Below are 25,050 nucleotides of genomic sequence, written 5' to 3'. Positions count from 1 at the left end.
AAAGTTCCTTCCTCCTAATGTGTTTCATGTTACTGGTGCTTCATCAGAAGAGGTGTGGTATGCCCAGGAGTTTTCTTTTTTATATCCAACAAGTATAAAAAATAGAACAAAGAATTAAACAATATATATTTTAAGACGAAAAACATTTACCTTTCTTTGTTTGCTGATATCTCAACTTGCGTCAGTGTACAACACTGCAGAGATTCATGCGAAACATGCAAAAAAACCACCAGAAATTACACTTAAAATCCAGTCTTTTAACCTTACTTATGCAAATGTTCATGTAAGCAATTCTACCCTCATTACCTATTTTAAATTCTGCAAAAATTCTACAAGGTGCACAATAAGATGAAAAAAGTACATAGTTAGGAGAGAGCATCCAAAAGCATAAGATCCCTGCTTCACAGTAACCATAAATGCAAAATACTTAATAAATGCATAATACAGCAAAAAAAAAAAAAAAAATTTGTTTTCATTATTTAGTCAGTTACTTAAAAGTATTTATATACAGAAATTATGCCCATATTGCTTCTTTTAATTATTACTCAATGTGCATAGTAAATATAAAAAGGAATAGTAAGGCATGAAAGTAAAAGACTGTATTTTAGTTATAATTTTTTGGGTCTTTTTTGCATGTTTTATGTATCTTTGCGATATCATATGCTGGAGCAAGTATGTAGACAAGTGTATGTCAGAAAAGGGTTTAAAGAAAGCAATTAGTATTTGGTCTTGAGAAATATTGCTCATATTTTAGTCCTGTGAGATGTGTTTTCCATAGTTGTTGGATATAAAATTGGCAACTCCCACCTTCTCTGATGAAACTTCCAATTCCTGCCAAAAATGGCCTGGCTCTGAATTGTCTGATATGTTTGATGAATTTGTCACCTTCCACAGTCCCTTGTTCTGTATTGAATTAAGGGTGTCTTGTGGATACAAAGCAAAATGTTGCCAGGTTTAACTATTTACAATGCCAGGGCAATACTGCTGGCATGACAGTGGGATACAAGTATCACCAGGTAAACTGCCTGGTTTTACAGCAGGTAATGTTGTGTTTAAGTTACTGGCTTAGGAAAAGCCAAATTAATAGGTCCCTGGAGTGAATGGAGGGAGAGCAGGAAAGACCCTCCATTCTGAACTCCAGTTAATGTTTTCAGTTGGTCAGCTGTAGGGAGCTGCCTGATTAGGCTGCAGGTGAGCAGCAAATAAAAGGGCTGTGGGATTACACAGTAAGGGGTTGAGTTAAAGTTGGTTCGTGACTCGGTGAAGGTTACTCACCGAGCAGGGCACAGGGCAGGAAGGTTGCCTGCCTGTGTCAAGAACTCCTAGAGGAGCTGGGGGTGCCTCCTGCCACTGCGAGGAGCAGAGGGAGTCGTGACCAGGCAGATGAGTGCTGAGAGGAGTCAGCGAGGCTTAAGGTAAAGCCAGAGTGTTCATGAGTGTTAGTCACTGTGGACGTGTGAAAGTCACTGGGGACAGAGAGAAACCCCGTAAGGGTTCCAGAGTGTAGAAGTAACCCTGGAAGGTGAGAGCCCTGAAGAAGGGACAAATAATAACCCTAAACTGTTTATGAACTGTCTTATTTTGATGTTGGGCAGAATTGGCCCTAAATAAACCTGTGTTTTTGCCTAAAGAAATTGCGTCCCTGTCTTTTATGCTCCGGATCTTCTGCATGCCTACCTACTATTGCTATTTCCCCGAAAATTACATGTACAGGCAGTCAGCATGTCACAATATATTATTAAGATTAGTAAGGTGTTGCCACTTTTGTACATCTGAAGTTGGTTGTTGGGATTCCCGGGGAGGCTTTCTGTCTACCAATGCTTCTGTTGGTGGTGCAGCAGTAGTATGCACATATGGAACTGTTCCTTTCTTTGTATATGGTGTACACTCATTGTGTACTTTTCTTGGGGTGTAAAACCCACTCCTTTTATTGTTTGCACTGCACAATCTATTACAATTTTTGAGAGGAAAGTAACACTTAAAACCTTATAAAAAAAAAAAAAAAAAAAAAAAAAAAAAAGCAAAACCAATTGCAAATTTTTTTTTTTTGTAATTTTACAAATATGCCAATTCATTAGAGTTGATTCATTTGCTTTGAGCATTGGAATTCGCTGCTTTCATAGGGGCTGCATTACAAAAAATGTTCATTGCGTTAATATTAATGCCCTATAAGTCTATGAATCGATGATTAATTTGTAAATATTAAGGAATTTTTTTTTTTTTTTTTTATACATTATTTTTAAAATGTTTTTCATTTTATTCATTTACAACATCACAGTGTAAACCAACAGGCACCAAGTTAAAATGCAGGGAAAGAACACAAATAATAGCAGTAGAAATCCTCCAGAGGCATCATTTATAGGCCCATATGTTTATTGTGATTTATATGTCCTCAGATTTGGGCATTGTGCTCGAGGTGTGCCATTATTATTCCCATTATATAGATTTGTTTAATCTTACTTAAGCACACGTGGAATGCCTGCCCTTGCTAGTGATGTTGTTATAGCAGATTCCGTTAATGCCTATAAGAGGGGCCCGGATGAGTTCTTAAACAAGCATAGTATCCAAGGCTGTTGTGATATTGAAATCTACAGTTAGTATTGATGTTAGTAAGTATATATATAGTTTATTTTTGTGAGTGTATAGATAAGTCAGTTTAGGTTTGTGTGTACTGGGTTTAATTGGAAGGGTTGAACTTGATGGACTCTTTTTTCAACCCTATGTAACTATGTAAAGTCAGGGCTATTCTTCAGCCATTGTAAAGTCCAATTAGCTGCTAAGAAGATATGTCTGTAAAGAATTGGAGGATGAGTGATGAGTTCAACAGATTAAAAAATCGCAAGCAGGAGAAGCATTTGTGTGATTAGTCACAGATGAAAGGATCCATGTACATTTAAAAGATCAGATTTATTACAAATTATTAGAAACAATTTAAAAACTTTTGTAAAAAATTACTTGCTTGAGCGAGTCCCCATTAGTTGAGTACAAAAGATCCAAAAACAAATGTTATTCCAATCATTCTGTGTTATTCCCTATGTAATATGAGAAAACTGAGAAAAACTGAGAAAAATATGTAGGTGCGAAAAGAAGTATACCAAGGATAGAACATTTGGATACAAGTATGACATAAGAAGTATTACATAATGTTTGGAAGGGGAACAAATCAAAAATATGTTCTCAATTTTTTTATAATTGGATGACATAAGAGGCCAGTCAAAAAGAGTTTATAGGCTACTGCCCCCAGATTAAAGGGCATATCTACAATCCACATTAATATAGTATCCCTAAAAAAGATCCTTTAAAAATAATTTGAATAAATATAAGTTTTATTCAAATATCCATGTGAAAACCATACAGACATAATGTTCTGCCTTACACGTTCGTACCCCTCTGGTACTTGGTCATAGCCAGTTGTGTCAACCATGTGTTCAAAACATTCTTTAAACTTCGTGGTCTTCCCACCCATCTTTAAATAAAACCAATCAAAGAGAGGCACCACTCCCCTCAGTTCGTATGGACCTTCTACACACTGTAAATTACCCCCAGAAAAGTATTGTTTTTAGTAGAGGTTTCCTTTTTTAATCATCAACCTCTTATCTGTTTAGGAGAACGAGCAGAGCACAGAAAGAATGAGGAAAGATCAAAGCAGGCAGGGCAGAGCAGGCTGATACAATCTGTGGGAGGAATGCAGGGCGAGACAGAACACTGTTTGCAGGAATTGACTGTGTATAACATCACAAACAATGCCACCCACCTATCCATATTCAGTCCTCCCTCAGTGGATGCGCCTCTGTTACTGAAGCAGATGGGGCCGGCGGCACCCTAAACATATGCTGCAGACTCCTAAACCAGAAACTTGCAAAAAAAAAAAAGGGCAAGTGAAGCACAGTTTTCAAGCTGTTAGTCACATTTGACCCAAAAGGTATTAAAACAAAAGCACTTGCTTCTATTTTACATTGTTATTATAATAAGTGCTGCTTATATTTTCCTACCAGTAATTTACTTTGCCTGTGGGAAAGTAATTTTGAGAAAATTAGTTGCCCACAGTAGCAAAGATTTGTAGTGGGCCAGTGTGCCAGTACCTTAAGGTGGTATTGGGTGGGGCTATGCTTGTGGTTTTTGTATTTTTATTGTTTGAAAACCATTCCTAGCTACAAATCCTTGCATTCATAGTGAGCCAAAAGCTCATTTATTTATTTTATTTTTAAATTAACTGTAAATTCCTAGTTACACTTAGTGTAGATATTTTGTTTTGAAATCAGAATTTGGATAATTATAATTTACACTATACACTACCTTAATTATTCATACTGCAAATCTGATATGTATGCACAGTTGTGGTTACACTAAAAAAATAAATCTGAATGCTGCAAAGCTTATTTGGCATCTAACAGCTATGTCATTTTTTTCAGTGAGTCTGGTGACTGAACTCACTTTTGTTGAAAATCAGATGTTGCTACATGAATAGAATCCCCGAAGAAGAGGCTCTTTCTTTATTAGAAAATGCCTATTTTGACACTGTTCTCCTCTATATCCTGCCAGAACCACAGAATAAAGAAAATCCTTTTTGGATGTCTTCCTTTGTTAAGCTCTGAAACAGTTTCTACTTATGCAGCAGTTGGCTAAGGAAATACTCCTCCTTCTGTAGGCGCATTTCATTGTGTGAATAACAGGTAGGACATTGTGATATTTTACCCTTTGAAACACTTTTTAAAGCTTCTGGCCCCTCTTGACCTTTGTGTCAGCTTCACCTTTTAAAATGTTGTTTAAATTGTATTTATGTACTATTGATAGATTTTTTTTTTTTTAAACTTAGTGGGCAGTGATGCAGTAAGGGCTACCGGAGATGTGGCTGATAAAAGGCTTTTCGTTCCGCTTCCTACACACTATGCCCTCAATAGCAGAAAAAGAGATAGCTGGTGTGGGACTGGTATGAGAGCCATGAAGAAGCTTGTATAGAAGTAGTCTTCATCAACCTTTAGTAAACCACCTTTCTGGTCACACACACCATTGGTTGGAGGTCAGGAGTGTAGTTGATTCGGGCTGTCGGTCAGAGGCTGGCAGCAGTGTCGGACTGGCCCACCAGGATACCTCTTGCTTCTAACTATTTAGCCTATTTCATGGTCATTCCCTATTTCTGTATGGGAACAAGGAAGTTTGATAAATGGATGAATAGAGTATAGTTTGTAGAGAAAAGAGACTAGGATAATGAACATTTTGAGGGAAGAGAGGAGGAATTAAAGTTATGAGAGTGGGCCCATGGTACAGGGTTTTCTGGTGGGCCCCTGCCATCTCAGTCTGACACTGGCTGGCAGCAAGGAACATAGTTAAATAAAGGCATAGGTCAGGAGCTGGCAGCAAGGACTGTAGTCAAATGCAGGCAGAGATCAAACCAGAGGTGACAGTAGCAACCCAAACGCAACACAAAAGGAAAATCCAAAAGGCAAGGTCAAACAATCCAAGGTCAGCAAAAAGTGTCACATCAACACGCAAGATCAAAGAATGCATAGATTTAATACCGGAAAAACAGTATCTGAGCACAAATCCCAAGGTAGAACTGGCTTAAATATCACCCTTGCATCACACCACACAGCTGCACACCTCCTTGGTCCCCTTCTGAGAGACAGAGGAGACCTGAAGTGCCCCCACCCTCCAAGCATGGCTTCTGGACACAGATGTGGATTTTCTTGTCTGTATGCTGAAGATAAATACTTCTTAACAGTCTTGGAGCTTGGACATTGATGTTCAGAAGAGAGATCCTCTAGACCAAAACCCTTGGATAATCCTTTTTCTGCAGCAACAAGTCCACAACTGGTTCCACTTCAAATTCCTCATGATTTGATATGATGATCTGGAGAAGACCCACAATTTAGAAACAATTTGGAACAAATAGCTTAAGCAGTGCACATAAAGTACCAAGTAATTGCAACTGGATTGACCTGGTGGAGGATTTTAAAGGACCAATAAAATACTCTGTGCACAAAGGAATGGCTTCACTGGAAGAAGATTAAAGTTTTGGAATGGTCCAGACATGAATCCAATTGAAAAATCTGTGGGGTGATCTGAAGAGGGCTGTGCACAGGAGATGCCCTCACAATCTGACAGATTTGGAGTATTTCTGCAAAGAAGAGTGGGCAAATCTTGCAAAGTCAAAATGTTACATAGTTACATAGTTACATAGGGTTGAAAAAAGACCAGTGTCCATCAAGTTCAACCCATCCAAGTAAACCCAGCACACCCAACCCACACCTACCAATCTATACACTCACATACATAAACTATAAATACAACCACTAGTACTAACTGTAGATATTAGTATCACAATAGCCTTGGATATTCTGATTGATCAAGAACTCATCCAGGCCCCTCTTAAAGGCATTAACAGAATCTGCCATTACCACATCACTAGGAAGGGCATTCCACAACCTCACTGCCCTCACCGTGAAAAACCACCTACGCTGCTTCAAATGGAAGCTCCTTTCCTCTAATCTAAAGGGGTGACCTCTGGTGCGTTGATTGTTTTTATGGGAAAAAAGAACATCCCCCAACTGCCTATAATCCCCTCTAATGTACTTGTACAGAGTAATCATGTCCCCTCGCAAGCGCCTCTTTTCCAGAGAAAACAACCCCAACCTCGACAGTCTCACCTCATAGCTTAAATCTTCCATCCCCTTAACCAGTTTAGTTGCACGTCTCTGCACTTTCTCCAGCTCATTAATATCCTTCTTAAGGACTGGAGCCCAAAACTGCACTGCATACTCAAGGTGAGGCCTTACCAGGGACCTATAAAGGGGCAAAATTATGTTCTCATCCCTTGAGTCAATGCCCTTTTTTATACAAGACAGCACTTTATTTGCTTTAGTAGCCACAGAATGACACTGCCTGGCATTAGACAACTTGTTATCAACAAAAACCCCTAGATCCTTCTCCATTAAGGAAACCCCCAACACACTACCATTCAGTAGATAGTTTGCGTTTATATTATTTCTACCAAAGTGCATAACTTTGCACTTATCAACATTGAACCTCATTTTCCAGTCTGCTGCCCAGTTTTCTAATTTTGTCAAATCGCTCTGCAAAGCGGCAGCATCCTGCATGGAACTTATAGTTTTGCACAATTTAGTGTCATCAGCAAAAATAGAAACAGTACTGTCTATGCCCACCTCCAGGTCATTAATAAACAAGTTAAAAAGCAAAGGCCCAAGGACTGACCCCTGCGGTACTCCACTAACCACACTGGTCCAATTAGAAAATGTTCCATTTACAACCACTCTTTGTACTCTATCCTTCAGCCAGTTCTCTATCCAATTACAAATATTATGTTCTAGGCCAATATTCCTCAATTTGATCATTAACCTTCTGTGAGGTACTGTATCAAACGCTTTAGCAAAGTCCAAGTAGATGACATCAACTGCCATTCCAGCATCAAGGTTCCTACTCACCTCCTCATAAAAGGCAACTAAATTAGTCTGGCAAGATCTGTTACGCATAAAACCATGCTGGCACAAACTAATAGTATTGTGCCATGCTGATAGACTTATACCCAAAAGACTGAGTGCTGTAATAAAATCAAAAGGTGCTTCAACAAAGTATTAGTTTAAGGGTGTGCACACTTAGGCAACCACATTATTTTAGTTTTTTTGGTTTTCTTCCCTCAATCTAAAAGATTTCAGTTTGTTTTTCAATTGAGTGGTACAGTTTATAGGTCACATTAAAGGTGGAAAAAGTTCTGAAATGATTTATCTTTGTCTCATTTTTGTACAGCACAGGAACCTGACATTTTACCAGGGGTGTGTAGACTTTTTATATCCACTGTACCTTTACACATAATTATAGTAATTGGAATTGGTCATATCTACCTGCCAGAGATCTTATGTAGTAACATAGTAACATAATAAGTTAGGTTAAAAAATGACAAACGTCCATCATGTTCAACCATATTGCCTATATATAACCTGCCTAACTTCTAGTTGATCCAGAGGAAGGCAAAAAAAACCCCATCTGAAGCCTCTCTCTAATTTGCCGCAGAGGGGAAAAAATTCCTTCCTGACTCCAAGATAGGAATCGGACCAGTCCCTGGATCAACTTGTACTAAGAGTTTTCTCCCATAACCCTGTATTCCCCCACTTGCTAAAAAGCCATCCAACCCCTTCTTAAAGCTATATAATGTATCAGCCAGTATGACTGGTTCAGGGAGGGAATTCCACTTCACAGCTCTCACAGTAAAAAATCCTTACCGAATATTTAAACGGAACCTCCCCTCAATACTTCTTCCTCCCCTGTGCTCCTCTCTATGCAATCTAGCTCCTCCTTATATACTACTACTTTGTAAATGTTGGGAATTCTAGGTCACAAGACCAGCTGAAAGTTGTGTTTGATTGATAAACGTCAAAAATGTTACGTAAGAGAAAGAAATTAGCATCTTTAGTTATTTTGAATTTATATAGTTACATAGGGTTGAAAAACCCTTCCAAGTAAACTCAGCACACACAAACCTATACTGACCTATCTATAAACTCACATACATAAACCATAAATACCAACATCAATACTATTTGTAGATTTTAGTATCACAATAGCCTGGCTACAATTCTTGTTCAAGAACTCATCTAGGCCACTCTTAAAGACATTAACCATTACAGCATCACTAGGAAGGGCATTCCACAACCTCACTGCCCTCACCCTCATGCATAGATATACCAAAGTCTGTGGTATGTACTGACCCCAAAATGAAAATAGCGCATAAGGATTTCTCGCCTGCCAACTCAGCTTTTGCACAGAGCCCCCTGACAGCGTATTATGTGCTGTAACCCCCCCAACTATACAGAGACCCCCAGAAAACCATATATTTTTGGAAAGTACACATTCTGATGAATTCAAAATAGGTAAAGTTATTTTTGTACACCAAAGTTACACATGGCAAAGCTATGCTAAAATCAGATCAGGAACACTAATATAGGAATACAAATGTAATAAAACCACAAAAATCAAATCAAATCAATGAAACAACAAAATAAGTGACATGACAGCATAATTAGTGGTCAGAATATCTGATCCAATAGTCACGCTGTCAAAATAAACAGTTTTTAGGGAAAGAAAACCGGTAAGGGTAAAGGGGTAAAAAAAAAATGTGTATACATGTGTGTACGCATCTAAAATTTGTGTGTATATAAGTATGCTAAAGAGTTCTAGAGTGTGCAAAATAGCAAAAAAAAGAAAAAAAAGTGTTTGTATTAGGCAAATAAACAGCACTTACCATTAGCAGGTCTAAGGGATCGCAGGCAGGTGTCCTGTTTGTGGTCCTTCCAGCACAGGAAGTGCGTGGGCAGCGCTGGGGGGGGGGGGGGGGCAAGCAGAAGAAGAAAATACAGAACAAGCAGCAGACGCGATGAGACTTGCCAGCCCCCTTGGCTCGTTGCCGAGGGGGTTGGGGGCACAGCTGACTCTCTGCACCGGGGGCAAAAGCCGCTGGTGCAGAGAGAATTGCATTATCACCAAAAACGTAGGTACTACGTTGTTGGCAGATAACTGCTTTTTTTAAAAACAACGTAGTACCTACGATTTTGGCAGGGAAAGGGTTTAAAGGACATGTCAATTCCAAAAAAAAAATTTTTGCCTAATAAAAAAAAATGTGATTCTAAGCAACTTTCCAATATACATTCATTACAAATTTGTAGTGCTTTAAAAGTTATTTGTAAATTTTATTGCTATTGAAAGCTTCATTTGCTGAACTACTGGTTGTTCCTTTTTAAAAATTTTGCAAAAGCCAGCCTTCTCCAGCAAATCAGGTCTGTCAGTCTGCTGGCTTGGGTTAAATTGTTTCAAGCACCAGAGCCACCAGGGCAGAGAATAGAAAAGGACAGAGAAACACTGCTTTTAATACCAGTTATACAAATAACTTAAAAAAACATTACAAAATTGTTTTGGGCTTTACATGTCCTTTAAAAATTGCCACCTATACAAAGAAGTTGAAAACAAATCAAAAATATTTATTTATTAATTATTCCTAAATAGTCTGAAAAAGAGCAAGCACTGGCACTCCAAAGCAATTAATAAGCAGGGCAAGCCCTTGCAAGTTTATTGCAAACGTGCAACGTTTCGGAGCCAAAGGCCTCTTTGTCAAGCTACCAGGACTGACCAGCTTGAGACCAACTAAAGTAGGCTTGTACAAAATTAAAAGCTACTACTAACTAAAGTTAACACACAAAATACTTACATAGAAGATCTCAAGAGACACATAGATGATCTGGAAAACAGGGAGGAGAAATAATATAAGAGTCAGAGAGTCCCAGTAATAAAGTCAGCTGAGATACACACTGTTACTACAAATATTCAATAACGTTCTCAACAGATACCAAACAACTGAAATCTCCATTGATAGGGCCCACAGGGTCCCAAAACCCAAAGGTGCTCCACTGAATGCATCTGGGGACATACTATGCTGCCTGCACTATTTTAAAGAAAAAGAAGACATATTACATAAAGCAAGAGAAGCAAACAGTCTAACTTATGAAGACTGTAGGATATCACTGTTCCAAGATATATCCAGGATAACCTTAATCCAGAGAAAACAACTTAAAACCCTGACAGACCTTAAGGGAAAAAGGAATTCAATACAAATGGGGGTACCCGTTCAGCCTCATCGCTAGGAAAGACGGAATACAACATATACTGTGGTCACCCTGCGAAACAGAATCCTTCCTCCACAACCTACAACTGGAAAAAATCCCGCTACCGGGATGGGAAGTTCCAAGCAACCACAACCTTGAGACCACACACCACGCACCCCTAGAAACAGGGGACAATGGATCAGAGAACAAGAGGAGCCAATAACAAATGACTGAATCTGCAAGATCAGGGAGAGTATTATTCTTTGCACTATACTGTACCACAGATAGTAATTAACAGGTTTATTTTTGCGATGAATGTCTCTTGGAATCTGAATCCTCTTAAGGCCGATTTTAAGAAGTCCCATGAGACCCGGTCAAAAGCTTTTTCTGCGTCAGTGGTTAAGATAAGCAATGGTATTGCTCTTGATTTAGCATGGTGTATTAGGGCTATTACTTTTGTTGTGTTAACTTTTCCTTCTCTATTGGGTACGAAACCGCATTGTTCTGGGTGTATTAGTTTGGGTATCATTCTGTTGACTATTAGTTTGGCATATACTGTATCTTGAGATCTACATTTATCAGTGAAATAGGCCTGTAACTGTTGCATTGTTGTGGATCTTTGTTAGGTTTAGGGATGATGGTTACAGTATATGGGCATCTTGAGCCTGGTGTGGTATTTTGCCCTATTGAGTTGAGGTATTCTAATAGTCATATTAGACTTTTCTAAAGTCATATTAAAGCATGCTCCATATCTGTCTGGGCCTGGGCTTTTGTTATGGGAAAACGTAATCTCTGCCCAAATCAAACTCAAGAGACCACTGTCAGAAATTTACAAACAACTTCTTAGCACCCATGTGACAAAAAAAAACTGCATCAACCCAGCTGGGAGAAAGAATTAAACATACAAATACCAGCAGAGCAATGGAAAAACATCTGCAGTTCAATCCATAAATCATTCACGGCGTCTAAAACACAAAAATTCACATATAAATAAATAACACAGTGGTACTACACCTCAACCAGACTGAAACAAATGTTCCCCTCAGCTCACGACCGCTGCTGGAGATGTCTCAACTATCAAGGCACTTTTAGTCATATATGGTACCATTGCGATGCATTAAAAAAGTACTGGAAGGAAGTAATCACAATAACCGAAAAGGTCACCCAAGAATATCTAGCTGACGACTTCTTACCCAAACTCATATTGCATTATGATACACAAACCTCAACCACACTCAAAAGCCAACTGCTACCATTTATGCTTCAAGCAGCAAAAATAGCAGCGAAATAGATAAAGGATACAAAGTACAGCTACACCTACAACAAATATGCAGTCCGGAATACACAAGATAATTTCCAAAGCTCTGAAGGGCATCACCACCAAAAAAATAACATTTGAGGGGTGAGGTACCTGGTATACTATTTCGAAATGAATCAAATGGTCTTTCGTGCTGATGAGGGGTTGTTGCATGTTATCTTGTATCTCTTCCTTTTCTGTTTCATCTAGTGGTGGATTGAGACTTTCCTTTTTCAATTTGACTCTGGGGAGTGGATCCACAAATTTATTTAGCTAAAGTTTGTAAGTGCTGGATACTACCTTCCTGGCACTGGGGTGGTAAAGATGATTTTCTAGTATAGAGTGGGCAGTAGTCTGATTTAGGTTTTGGTTTTAAAATGACTTCCATGAAGTAAATCTTGACTGTTCCTAATTTTCCAATGTGCCCAGTGTTTAACGTTTGTGATAAGAATCAATCTAGCTAATTATTACATTTTGTTTGCCCAGATAAAGGTAGTAGTTATTCTGTTGATTCTTTTCAGTATGGCTTTGGGTAGGCAGACGCATTGCGGAATATGTATAATAGCTTTGGTAAGTATACTATTTAAAGAATGTTGATCCTGCCAATTAAGGTAAATGGAAGGTTGGCCCAAATCTCCAGGGATCGCAACAAGTGGAAGGATATTAAGGTCTGTGAATTTTGGTGGGTCTTTGTGAATTATTATGCAAAGGTATTTAAATGTGTTGACAAAGGGGAGAAGAAGGTCTGGATATACCTGCTCAGGGGCAATTTCGTCCAGTGGGAACATGGATTATTTGTCCCAATTAATATGTAGCCCAGAGAATTTGCCAAATTTTGGTGCTTCTTACAAGGAGGTTCCTGGGTCTGCCAAGTATAATAATACAGTGATATTTTCTGCTCTACTCCCTGGAATTAAAGGCTTTGGATGTGATTCAGGTTTCTTATTTAAATGGCCAAGGGCTTAATGGCTAGGACAAACAGCAGTGAGGACAGAGTGCACCTCTGCCTGGTACCCGTAGCTTATTTAAAGGGTGTGGATATGTGACCATTTATCTGAACTCATGCTTAAGGGTCACTATACAGTAAGCATACTCATCCTAAGAATCTTGTTTTGACCCCCATAGACTGAAACACTTGCTTTAAGAGATTCTATGGAATCAAAGGCATTTTGTTCCCAGTACTGCTGGATGGAGTGCTAGGTCTCTGTTTGAACTGTTGGGTTAGATAACCAAATTGGATGCATTTTCCATAGTTTCATCTGTGCTCTAGGGGACACTTTGAGACTTGGGAACATGTTCTTTAGCATGATTTTTATGGTGTACCTTAAAAATGTAAGCTTTAAAATACTATTCTTGAACCAATAAGTATATTTTTTTTGTCATAATATTGGTGTGCATGCATCCATCTCAGGTTATTTAGCTTGATTCTGTGTTTTCAGAAAGAGCAAGCAATTCACAATTCAAATTAATTTAATTAGAGGTGTCATGGCCAGACTTTGTTCCCCTTTTTGTAAGCAATGCAGGTATCAGGGAGCTGTTATCTTGTTAACTACACATTGTTCTGCTGGTAGCCTGTTAAGGAGGAAGACATCACTCAAGTGACATCAGTAAAGAGTGACTATTTCAAATTTTAACATAAAAATCTGTTTGCTCTTTTGAAAAATAGATTTCTATGCAGGTCAGCTGCTGTCTCAATATATGCTAATGGACTGTGTTAAATCAAATGACGATGTCATGCACCATAGCCTATGTCACAAGAAACATGGCCTTCATTTAAGTTTTATGTTTGCAGTCTTTGTCTTTATGACAGTGAGATGCTTTGTTCTGTGATTTTGTAAATCTTATTCTTGACAGTAGTACTAGAGATGAGGAATGTAATTAATGCATGTGTAGCAGCGTAAGTGCTACAGTCTTACAAGCTGGGCCTGATTAGCCTCAGGTAGCTTAACAAGAGGCCTTAAGGGAGAAAGGAACCTATCTAAACAAAAATGAGTGAAAATGCTTATCTCATGCCCCTCTCCTGAAACGCTGAACTAAAAAAAAAATATATATTAATTATCTATCTCTGGCGCTAACGCGTAGAACTTTTTCAGTATACTGAAGTTTGTCCCGTCATTTTCATAACGTAACTTCCCCGTTGCTCCAGCATAATGCGCATGCACCTTCTGTCACATGTTGCTACACACTGAAGGGAATCAAAGTATTGCTGTACATATGCAGGACTTGGAGGATTGAGTGCACATGTTTATGTTCTGAAATTGATCATTTTGGCATGAGAAGGAAAATAAACACTTGCAAACAACTTTACATTTCTTAGAAACACATAGGATATTCTAGAGACAACCACTCCTGCTAACCATCTAGAACAGTGCTGTCCAACTGGCGTCCCGCGACCCCCTTCTGTGTGGCCCCCCACCTGTCTGGCTGCTTTGATGGCTTACCTTTGTGTAAACTTTAAATGGTATCAGTACTGAGCTTAACTGGGCCCCTGCATGGTTCTCACCTCAGATTCAGGCTGTAATCCCCCTGTATTGTTTAAAAATGTAATCCCCTGTAATGTTCACACCTTTTAATCTCTGCATTATTCATACCTGAGGCTCAGGCTGCAATTACCCACATTGTTCACCTGTTCACACCTCAGACATTGTATGTACTGCCTGGCCTATGCTACCTGTGTGTAGGCAGCATTGGGTAGGCAGAGTATGGCACAAAAAAAACTGCTTACCGAAAATACTGCCATACGCCTCCTACCTGTGCCTGCACCCGAATAAATGAGATACGCTCAGATGCAAGCACATGTAGCCGATATCCTTATAAAAACATGCAAGAATGCAAAGTCTCGCATTTTTATGCATATTTCACTACATGTGCCTGCACCTGAGCGTATCTCATTCATTCGGGTGCAGGCACAGGTACGTGGCGTATGGCGGTATATTTGGTAAGCGTTTTTCCACTTGCTGAAAATATACACCATATGCCACTTCTGGCATCAGCCTTAAGGTTTTAGAGCAAGCTGCCTCCCTCACAAGTCTTTCTGAGGTGAGGTGATTTAAAAAAAAACAAAAACACAAAAAAAACCTTTGCATTTAATTAGCAACCTTAGAGAATTTGTATGAGCAGTGCATGTGTAATGTCTGTCTGTATATTCTGTGAGCTGTTCAGGTGCAATGCCTGGCTATATATTTTGTGAGCACTGCAATGCCTGTATATTCTGTGTGCAGTACAGGTACAATGCCTGTCTGTATAGTCTGTGAGCAGTACAAGTGAGATGCCTGTCTGTATAGTCTGTTAGCAGTGCAAGGGTAACACCTGCCTAAATATTTTGTAGGAGTCATTAGGTAATTACTCTGGCTTGCAGTGGTAATGAGTAGGTAGGTTCCCCTCCTATTCTCTTCTGTAGCAGCTTAGAATGAGGTTTTAGAAGTATCCAGGTTTGTTAAGGGTTACATGCTTCACTAGTTCAGGGACCTGGGGCATTGTACTATATTAAAATGCAGTTTGTCGGCACTCTCTATCAGCAGGGCAGTGCTGCTGTAGCTAAGGTGGCAGACCCATTCAGATGAATGTTCATGTAACAAATCTGGATATTGTGTTCAGGTCACTTTGTAGTTATAACATCGGATATTTACACCTGTGGTTGTGTAACCCTTAATAGTGTTAATGATTATTGACTTGAGCCATGTAATTAGGGCATACCATGTGATTTTAGGGTGCTATTTTAATGTATTTGAGTTTGCTGTTTAGGCTGCCAGAGATCTGCCTTGCTAGTTGTTGTAAAGTCATAGGTTGACTTCATGGCAGTAGCACTGATGGAACTGAGGTATTTTCCAGGAATTTATAGTCGGAGATTCACCTATAGCAGTATGACATAGATAAGTTGTTATTCTTGGTGTCATTAGATTTAACTTTTTTTATGGGCTAATTTTGGAAAATGCCCTTTCTAGTTCTAAATTTTATTCTTCCCAGATCATACCAGTGTAGGTTTAGGTTCAAGAGCATTGTAATTCTGTAAATGCTAGGCGCCGCTGTGTGTTTTTCTGTTAAGATGCCTGTAAGGGAATAGGTAAGGGGCGCTAGAGAGGAGACAGGAAAAGGTGAGTCTAAAGGCAGGAGCTGTTAAACTATGGACGAGAACATGGTGACAAGGGCGAAGATCCAGGGACAGGTAGGAGTGCAGGGTGGAGAGGACATAGACTGGAGACAATCTGGAGGACGGTGTGGGCGAAGACTAGTATCAGGACCAGGACAAGACGGGCAAAGATTAGGAAAAGGGTTTGAACCTCTATAAGTTACTGACTGCACAGCAAGTGTGGGAGCTGCTAAGCGATTGTTGCATGTGATCCAAGTGTTGCATGTGAATTAAGTGTTAAGCAGGCGTTAAAAACAAAAAAGGCGTTTGGGGTTTACTGTGCATGCTGGGAGTGCTGGGTGAAAGGATTAAGTAAGTGCAATTAACTGACTGCTGTGTGATTTCTAAGTGCTACCTGGCTGACTGAGCCTACTAATTAAGGGGGAGGAGTAAATCTGGTAAACTCTCACCAGGCGCTTGGCTGTTTGGTTTGAACCTCTATAAGTTACTGACTGCACAGCTAGTGTGGGAGCTGCTAAGCGAGTGTTGCATGTGAATTAAGTGTTTAGCACGCCTTAAAAACAAAAAAGGCATTTAACCCTTTTACTGCCAGTTTTGGTCAAAGCGGAACTTGTATTGCCAGACAGTTTTTGAACATTTTGCACTGTTTCACTTTAGGGGCCTTTCCTCGGGGGGACTTTTAGTTTACCCAGGAAAACAATATATCATTTTTTTCAGAACAACCTAAGCTTTCAAAATATGGTAGAATGTTTGTGTAATTCCAATTCTGTAACAAGATATAGGCTTCTAAATGTCTAATTTAGTCGCTTTTTATGAGGAGGTGAGTAGGAACCTCGATGCTGGAATGGCAGTTGATGTCATCTGCTTGGACTTTGCTAAAGCGTTTGATACAGTACCTCACAGGAGGTTAATGATCAAATTAAGGAATATTGGCCTAGAACATAATATTTGTAATTGGATAGAGAACTGGCTGAAGGATAGAGTACAAAGAGTGGTGGTAAATGGAACATTTTCTAATTGGACCAGTGTGGTTAGTGGAGTACCGCAGGGGTCAGTCCTTGGTCCTTTGCTTTTTAACTTGTTTATTAATGACCTGGAGGTGGGCATAGACAGTACTGTTTCTATTTTTGCTGATGACACAAAATTGTGAAAAATCTATAAGTTCCATGCAGGATGCTGCCGCTTTGCAGAGCGATTTGACAAAATTAGAAAACTGGGCAGCAAACTGGAAAATGAGGTTCAGTGTTGATAAGTGCAAAGTTATGCACTTTGGAAGAAATAATATAAACGCGAACTATCTACTGAATGGTAGTGTGTTGGGGGTATCCTTAATGGAGAAGGATCTAGGGGTTTTTGTTGATAACAAGTTGTCTAATTCCAGGCAGTGTAATTCTGTGGCTACTAAAGCAAATAAAGTGCTGTCTTGTATAAAAAAGGGCATTGACTCAAGGGATGAGACCATAATTTTGCCCCTTTATAGGTCCCTGGTAAGGCCTCACCTTGAGTATGCAGTGCAGTTTTGGGCTCCAGTCCTTAAGAAGGATATTAATGAGCTGGAGAGAGTGCAGAGACGTGCAACTAAACTGGTTAAGGGGATGGAAGATTTAAACTATGAGGTGAGACTGTCGAGGTTGAGGTTGTTTTCTCTGGAAAAGAGGTGCTTGCGAGGGGACATGATTACTCTGTACAAGTACATTAGAGGGGATTATAGGCAGATGGGGGATGTTCTTTTTTCCCATAAATACAATCAACGCACCAGAGGTCACCCCTTTAGATTAGAGGAATGGAGCTTCCATTTGAAGCAGCGTAGGTGGTTTTTCACGGTGAGGGCAGTGAGGTTGTGGAATGCCCTTCCTAGAGATGTGGTAATGGCAGATTCTGTTAATGCCTTTAAGAGGGGCCTGGATGAGTTCTTGAACAATCAGAATATCCAAGGCTATTGTGATATGAATATCTACAGTTAGTACTAGTGGTTGTATTTATAGTTTATGTATGTTAGTGTATAGATTGGTAGGTGTGGGTTAGGTGTGCTGGGTTTACTTGGATGGGTTGAACTTGATGGACACTGGTCTTTTTTCAACCCTATGTAACTATGTAAAAAATGCAAAAAAAATCAAATTTTCCATAATATAAACACACATACTAGAAACAAAAATTATTTTATGCACGAATATACAACTGATTTGAAAAGTCCCATGTCTCCTGAATGTGCCAATACCAAATATATATAGTTTTATAGAGATTTCTCACTTGTATAGGTCAAAAACTCCCAGCAGTACACTACCAAATTTCCAAAGCACTGCTCCAGAAAGCTGCATACTTTAGATTTCAAGGACAAAAATTCCACTAACAGAAGGTTTATCCCAGAAAATTGTACATTTTTGGAAAGAACAGATTCTGGGGAATCCAGAATAGGCACAACTGTCTGTCTACTTCAAACTATCAAGTCGCAATGCTTTCCTAAAATTATTGGTTTTTATCAAAATTTGTGATTTTTTTAAAAAAATCGCTTCAAAGCTTCCAGTCTATAAATTTCTCATACGTTGTTGGCAGTAAAAAGGTTAAATCTAAAAAGGCACTATACAAGGGATTGCACTCGGGAGACTGTAAGTACCCAGTGGCAATATGAGTTCCAGTATGATTGCCGGTGTTACTCAGTGTGGATCTTGGAGCAGCAGTTCCATGCAGCATTTTACTTGTGAGAGATGCAGGTGGGTTTTCCTCTTGGCATCTGAGGTGCAGAATCTAAGGGGGGAACTGGCAGCACTGAGGGCAGCTGCAAACATGGGGGAGAACAGGAGGCTCACTGAGCAACACTGGCAGGGGCCAGTGTAGTTGGGGGTGGATAAGGGACAGTGGAGGTTAATGAGGCAGACAGGTTTGTGGCCGTTAAGAGGGGAAGTAGGGGATGCAAGGGTAGGGGGGATGCAAGGGTAGGGGGGATGGTTCACAGGTTGTACAAACCAACATATTTGCCGCTTTAGGTGAAGATGCTGGGGAAGACAGCTCTGAGCTAGCATGTGTAACCCTTTCTTGGCTGTAACCAAGCCAACAGCACGACTAGATAGGTCTAGAACATGGGGTACACGCGACTCAGTCCTTCAGGATGGGCCTTCGCTATGTGGAAGTAACCAAACAAAGCTATGGTGTAGTGCAACTACAACCCACTGTAGCTGTGTGCAGTGCAGAATAACAAATGGGCGCCAGAAGGTTTCTGCAGTTGAACAGTAGAACTGGTTTATTTCCAGCGACAAGCAACTTGCAGGGATATGCAATATACTCACACACATCAGTTAGCATAGCATTTCTCTGAGGACAGCACAGAGATGGTGCACACCCGTTCTCTGGAACAGTCAGCTGGATACCACACTCCTCAGGCCCCACAGCAACTCTGGATCAGGGTTTACACACTACCTGCATCCTATGTCTAAACCGTGGCCCTACGCTAAGGCAACAGTGCCTGTCTGGAAGGGTACTCCCACAGCTACTTTCCTTTGAGCCAAACTGCTCGTGCTTTCTTCCCTCACTATCTCACTTTCCTAGAAAGTGCTTAACACAACTTGCTATCTAACTGGTCCTCATTCACGGGGTCCCTGTCCCCGACTTCACCAGAGTGGATGACCACACTCTGGGGCACATGGCTTACTGGGGCCTAGTTCCTTGCCTCCAGCACAGTGCTCCTTCCCCTGTGAGTGAAGGCAGCCAAAGAGACAGACCCACCCCCCTGCTAAACACTATATCTGAGTGCCAAGGGAGTGGTCTCCCTGTTAACCAATAAACACACATATAAACTCAAAACTGATACATGGGTCTTTACCCAGTAACAGCACAAAATCAGGAAGCTGCAGGGTTTAAAGCCATAGGGACTAGTTAACCCTATGGATCCCTACACATGTATGGAGCAGGCTGACTCTCAGAGCACCCTGGGAGACTGCACCTCTAATACAGGTGGGGGGAGTAGTGCTAGGAAGGGAAGGCAGGCTATAGTTGTAGGGGATTCAATTATTAGAAAGGTGGATAGGGTAATTTGTCGCAAAGACCCTACATGCAGAACTGTGTGTTCCTTGCCTGGTGCTAGGGTTTGGCATGTGGTGGATCGAGTGGACAAATTGTTGGGTGGGGCTGCGGAAGACCCGGCGGTCTTGGTACACATTGGTACCAATGACAAAATTAGAGGAGGCGGGGAAGTCCTCAAGAACGATTTTAAAAAACTATGCGCGAAGTTGAGGGCGAAGACTTCCAAGGTAATTTTCTCCGAGATATTACCTGTGCCACGAACAACTTTAAGAAGGCTGCGGGAGCTTAGGGAGATTAATGCGTGGCTGAGAGAGGAGGGCTTTGTGTTGGCAGGGAGGAGGGATTTGGGTTTCTGGAGAACTGGGCTGATTTCTCAATTGGGTACAGGTTTTTTGCCAGGGATGGGCTGCACCTCAATGATGATGGTGCAGCTGCTTTGGGGGAGAAGATAGCTAGAGGGTTGGAGGAGATTTTAGACTAGGAGTGGGGGGGAGGGGGGTAAGGTGCAGCGGTTAATTCAGTGATGGACAGGATAGATGAGGTAGTGGGCATACAGTAGTAAGGGAAAATGTGGGAGGAGACTTGCTTCAGGGTACTAATAATGGCAGGGGGGACAATAAGTTGTTTACGCAACATTCTCATGCTGATACTAGTATTAACCCTTTAAGTGCCAGCCAAATTCGTCATTTCAGTTCCCCCCAGTGCCAGACGTTTTGTAAACATTGTGTGCTCTCTCAATGTAGTGGCTTTTACTGGGGGCAGGGTTAAGTTTAGGTAGGCAAACTATATATTGTTTTTTTCAGGAGAACCTGAGCTTTCCAAATCTACCTGAGTTTTTGTGTATTTCCACTTCTGGAACAAGATTTAGAGCTTGAAATAAAAAAAAAAAAAAAAAAGAAAAAATGCTATTTTTCATGATATAAGGATTTCTACCAGAAACATATTTTATTTTATGGACAAAAATTCAACTGATTTGGAAAGCCTCATGTCTCCCGAACGTGCCAATACCTGATATGTATAGTTTTATTGAGATTTCTGACTTCTATAGATCAAAAACTCCCAGCAGTAAATTACTAAATTTTCAAAGCATTACAGCAGAATACGGCATACTTTACATTCCAAAGCCAAAAATCCTGGAACATTAGGTTTACCCCAGGAAACCATACATTTTTGAAAACTACACATTCTGACGAATCCGAAATGGGTAACTATGTCTTCCAACTCCTAAGTACCAAACAGCAATGCTTTACTGAATTTAGCATTTTCTATAAAAAATTATGAAAATTCTAAAAAATCACCTCAAATCTTCCACTTTCAAGCACCTTATCTCCCACATAACATTAGGTACCAAGAAAACAGACCCTAAATATGAAAGCCAGGGGTCCACTGAACGGTTTGATGCCCATTGTGCATAGGATCACCGATGTATCTGGAATTTAGAAACCCCAAAAGGAAGTTAGTACATACAAATTGCCCAGGAGATCTCTTTTGCTACTGAAAATTCAACACATTTACTGCATTTTCTGTGGGGTAAAAACACAAAAAAATACATTGACCCCCCAAAACCATATATTTTTAGAAAGTACACATTCAGGCGAATTCAAAATTGGTACCCATGTCTTTCTACTCCAAACTACAGAGTCGCAGTGCTTTCCCAAAATTGCTAGTTTTGGTGAAATACCTGAAAATCACATCAAATCTTCCACTTTCAAGCACCTTACCTCCCACATAACATATTAGGTACCAAGAAAACACACCCTAAATATGAAAGCCAAGGGTCCACTGAACAGTTTGATGCCCATTGTGCATAGGATCAGCACTGTATCTGGCATTTAGAGACCCCATAAGGAAGTTAGTGCATAGAGATTGCCCCAGAGGTCTCTTTAGCTACTGAAAATTCAACACGTTTACTGCATTTTCTGTGGGGTAAAAACACAAAAAAATACATTGACCCCCCAAAACCATATATTTTTGGAAAGTACACATTCGGGCGAATTCAAAATTGGTACCCATGTCTTTCTACTCCAAACTACAGAGTCGCAGTGCTTTCCCAAAATTGCTAGTTTTGGTGAAATACCTGAAAATCACATCAAATCTTCCACTTTCAAGCACCTTATCTCCCACATAACATTAGGTACCAAGAAAACACACCCTAAATATGAAAGCCAAGGGTCCACTGAACAGTTTGATGCCCATTGTGCATAGGATCACTGATGTATCTGGAATTTAGAGACCCCAAAAGGAAGTTAGTGCATACAAAGTGTATATACTGCAATATAAGGTATCGGCATGTGCATTATACGGCATAAGACCCCCTAACAGTACAGAGACCCTAGAAAACCATATATTTTCCGAAAGTACACATTCTGACAAAACAAAAATGGGTAAATACATCTTTCTACTGCAAACTACCAAACTACAAAGCTATGCTAAACAGAACGGTTTTTATGACATTTCTGAAAATTATCACAAAGCTTGCATTTTACCCCATTATGTACCCCCACATTTTGTACTGTATCAACATAAAACATTCTAAATATGAACGCCAGGGGTCTACTGAACAGTTTGATGCCCTACATGCATAGATTTACCAAACTATGTGGTGTACAGGGGCACCCAAGTAAAAATAGTGCATATGAATTTTCACATAAGACGCTCCGGCTCATGCAGTTTTTGCACCCGGTATGTGTATTATGCGGCATAAGACCCCCTAACAGTTAGGAGACTCTAGAAAACCATATATTTTCCGAAAGTACACATTCTGACAAAACAAAAATGGGTAAATACATCTTTCTACTGCAAACTACCAAACTACAAAGCTATGCTAAACAGAACGGTTTTTATGACATTTCTGAAAATCTTCACAAAGCTTGCATTTTACCCCATTATGTACCCCCACATTTTGTAATGTATCAACATAAAACTTTCTAAATATGAACGCCAGGGGCCTACTGAACAGTTTGATGCCCAATATGCATAGATTTACCAAACTAAGTTGGGTACTCAGGATGCCAAATTGAAATACAGCAGACAAAATATCCATGTGCAAAGACAAGTAATAAAGAACAATATGAAAAGCAACAAAATTGATAAAAATAAAGAAAAATCACTAAAATCATTTTTTTTTTTTGCCTAATAATATCTGCGGTCAGAATAACAGTTTGAGTATTCTGGTTGGGCAAATAGGTTTTACAGACAAAGTCAAGTGAACAACAACTATGCATAACTGAAAATGCAATAACATGGCTAAACATGCAATAAAATACCCCAAAATGCACCGAAATCACAGAAAATGTAGTAGAAACACCAAAATAATACACAAAAGGTATTGCGCAGTGCGGTTAGCGAATACACTATCCGCAATGGCAATAAAACATTTTTTTCAGGCAAGGATAAAAACGATGCGATAGAAAAAAAAAAATTTACAAAAATACATAAGTGTGTAAGTGAGTGTGTACACATGGTAAAATGTGTTTTGTGTGCATGTGTGCAAGTAAGTGTGACTATGAATGTGTGTGTGCAAGTAAGTGTGAGTGTGAATGTGTGAAAACCACCCCAAAAATGCATGTTTGTGTGTGTAAGTGTGAGTATAAGTGTGTATTAGTGTAATAAGTGTGTGATTGTGTGTTTTTGTGTGTGTATGTGGCACTTACCTGGCAGAAGAATCTGGAAAGACACAGCAGAGGCAGCTGCACACAACGATCTGTGTGTAGGCGTGACAGGAAGCAGGGGGGCCAGAGGGGGAAGCTGCAGAAGGCAGAGGCACTGGAAGGGAAAACCTCATGGACTCCAGGTATTTCCCATGGGGCCCCTGGGTGATCGCGACCCAGGGGCCACTCGTTCCCCACCTCTGACTATTGTCTGGAGGCTGGGGAACGAGCGGGGAGCGAAGTTGCTTCTCCGCTCCCAAACCCGGAAGTGCCCCAGGACGTAGAATCTACGTTCTGTGGCACTTTGGTCCTTTAGTACCCAGGACGTAGATTCTACGTCCTGTGGCATTAAAAAGGTTAAATGTATGTTTACTAATGCAAGGGGTCTGACTGGTAAAATGGGAGAGCTGGAGGTACTAGTGCTGAAGCGGAAATATGATGTGATTGGCATTGCTGAAACTTTGTTGAATGAGTCGCATGACTGGGCAGTTAATATTGGGGGTTATACATTGTTTCAGAGGGACAGGGGCAATAGCAAAGGAGGTGGAGTGTGTCTGTTCGTTAAGCAGGAATTAAAAGCAAATATAAAGGAGGAATTGATGGGGGTAACAGAGGGAGCTCAATACTTATGTATTGAGCTTCTCAAAGATAGTAAAGAATCTACCAAATTAATGGTAAGCGAAGAGGAGGAGGCTCAGCTCCTGTTGCAAATAGAAAAGGCTGCTAGTTTGGGACAAGTGATAATAATGGGGGATTTTAATTATCCTGATTGTCACGAACGCCACCACAGATGTACATGACCAGGTGGGCGGTAAGGGTTAACACATCAACTACACAGTTTTTTGCTAACTCATGCAATCAAACCCCAAACAGCCCCAACCCGCCTAAACTTAGCAAACTGCCACCACCGCGTTTAAAGGCCGCAAGCACCCAAGTCTAAAGGTTCTGTTGCACACTGACACTTCACAGAGGCAAATCACCCCAGACTTCCTAGCTAAGCACTCTCGCAGACAATGCAAGTTAGTCTACAGACAACACACAACTTTCCCACAAGCAAACAAAGGGTTAAGCAGACACACTTTCCTTATAACTAGCAAGGGGTTAGAACACATTTAAATACACACTCCTCTTAAGGCATAAAGGTTCATTAGAGCACAAAGAAAAAAACATATTAAATGTTATATTTAATAATCCAAAGTGGACAGTGCATATATTATATAAAAACAGTTAAGGTTAAGAAACCCCTGTTTCCGGGGTTTCCTGTATTAGCTAAGAATCTGCTAAGAAGAGACAGACCACCTCACTTGTAGCACAGGTATGATAATTTGATTACCCTTGTATGATTCATTCTGGCTCTTCACACCTAACCAGACAGCCTGACTTCAG

General features: G+C 40.1%; 1 protein-coding gene and 1 long non-coding RNA gene across 8 annotated transcripts in view; one reads left to right on the top strand and one right to left on the bottom strand.

The window, feature by feature from the left end:
* Window positions 1–25,050, top strand: part of sash1 (SAM and SH3 domain containing 1) — a 254,021-nt gene that overhangs the window by 42,538 nt on the left and 186,433 nt on the right. Inside the window, exon 4 of one of the 7 annotated variants that reach the window (XM_018094289.2) lies at window positions 4,543–4,673. The exons of the other annotated variants lie outside the window; for them this stretch is intronic. The gene's annotated coding sequence lies outside the window, so the exon portion shown is untranslated. The remainder of the gene's footprint in view (window positions 1–4,542; window positions 4,674–25,050) is intronic. 7 annotated transcript variants of the gene reach the window in all.
* LOC116410851 lies at window positions 5,496–14,327 on the bottom strand. Its single transcript, XR_004222689.1, has 2 exons — window positions 10,217–14,327; window positions 5,496–5,851 (listed from the first exon to the last, which is right to left on the bottom strand). It is a non-coding gene; the product is annotated as an uncharacterized LOC116410851 (long non-coding RNA).

The sequence above is a fragment of the Xenopus tropicalis genome, chromosome 5 (genome assembly GCF_000004195.4).
Source record: "Xenopus tropicalis strain Nigerian chromosome 5, UCB_Xtro_10.0, whole genome shotgun sequence".
In the NCBI taxonomy this organism is placed as follows: Eukaryota; Metazoa; Chordata; class Amphibia; order Anura; family Pipidae; genus Xenopus; species Xenopus tropicalis.
This window is presented reverse-complemented; position numbering and strand designations above follow the sequence as displayed.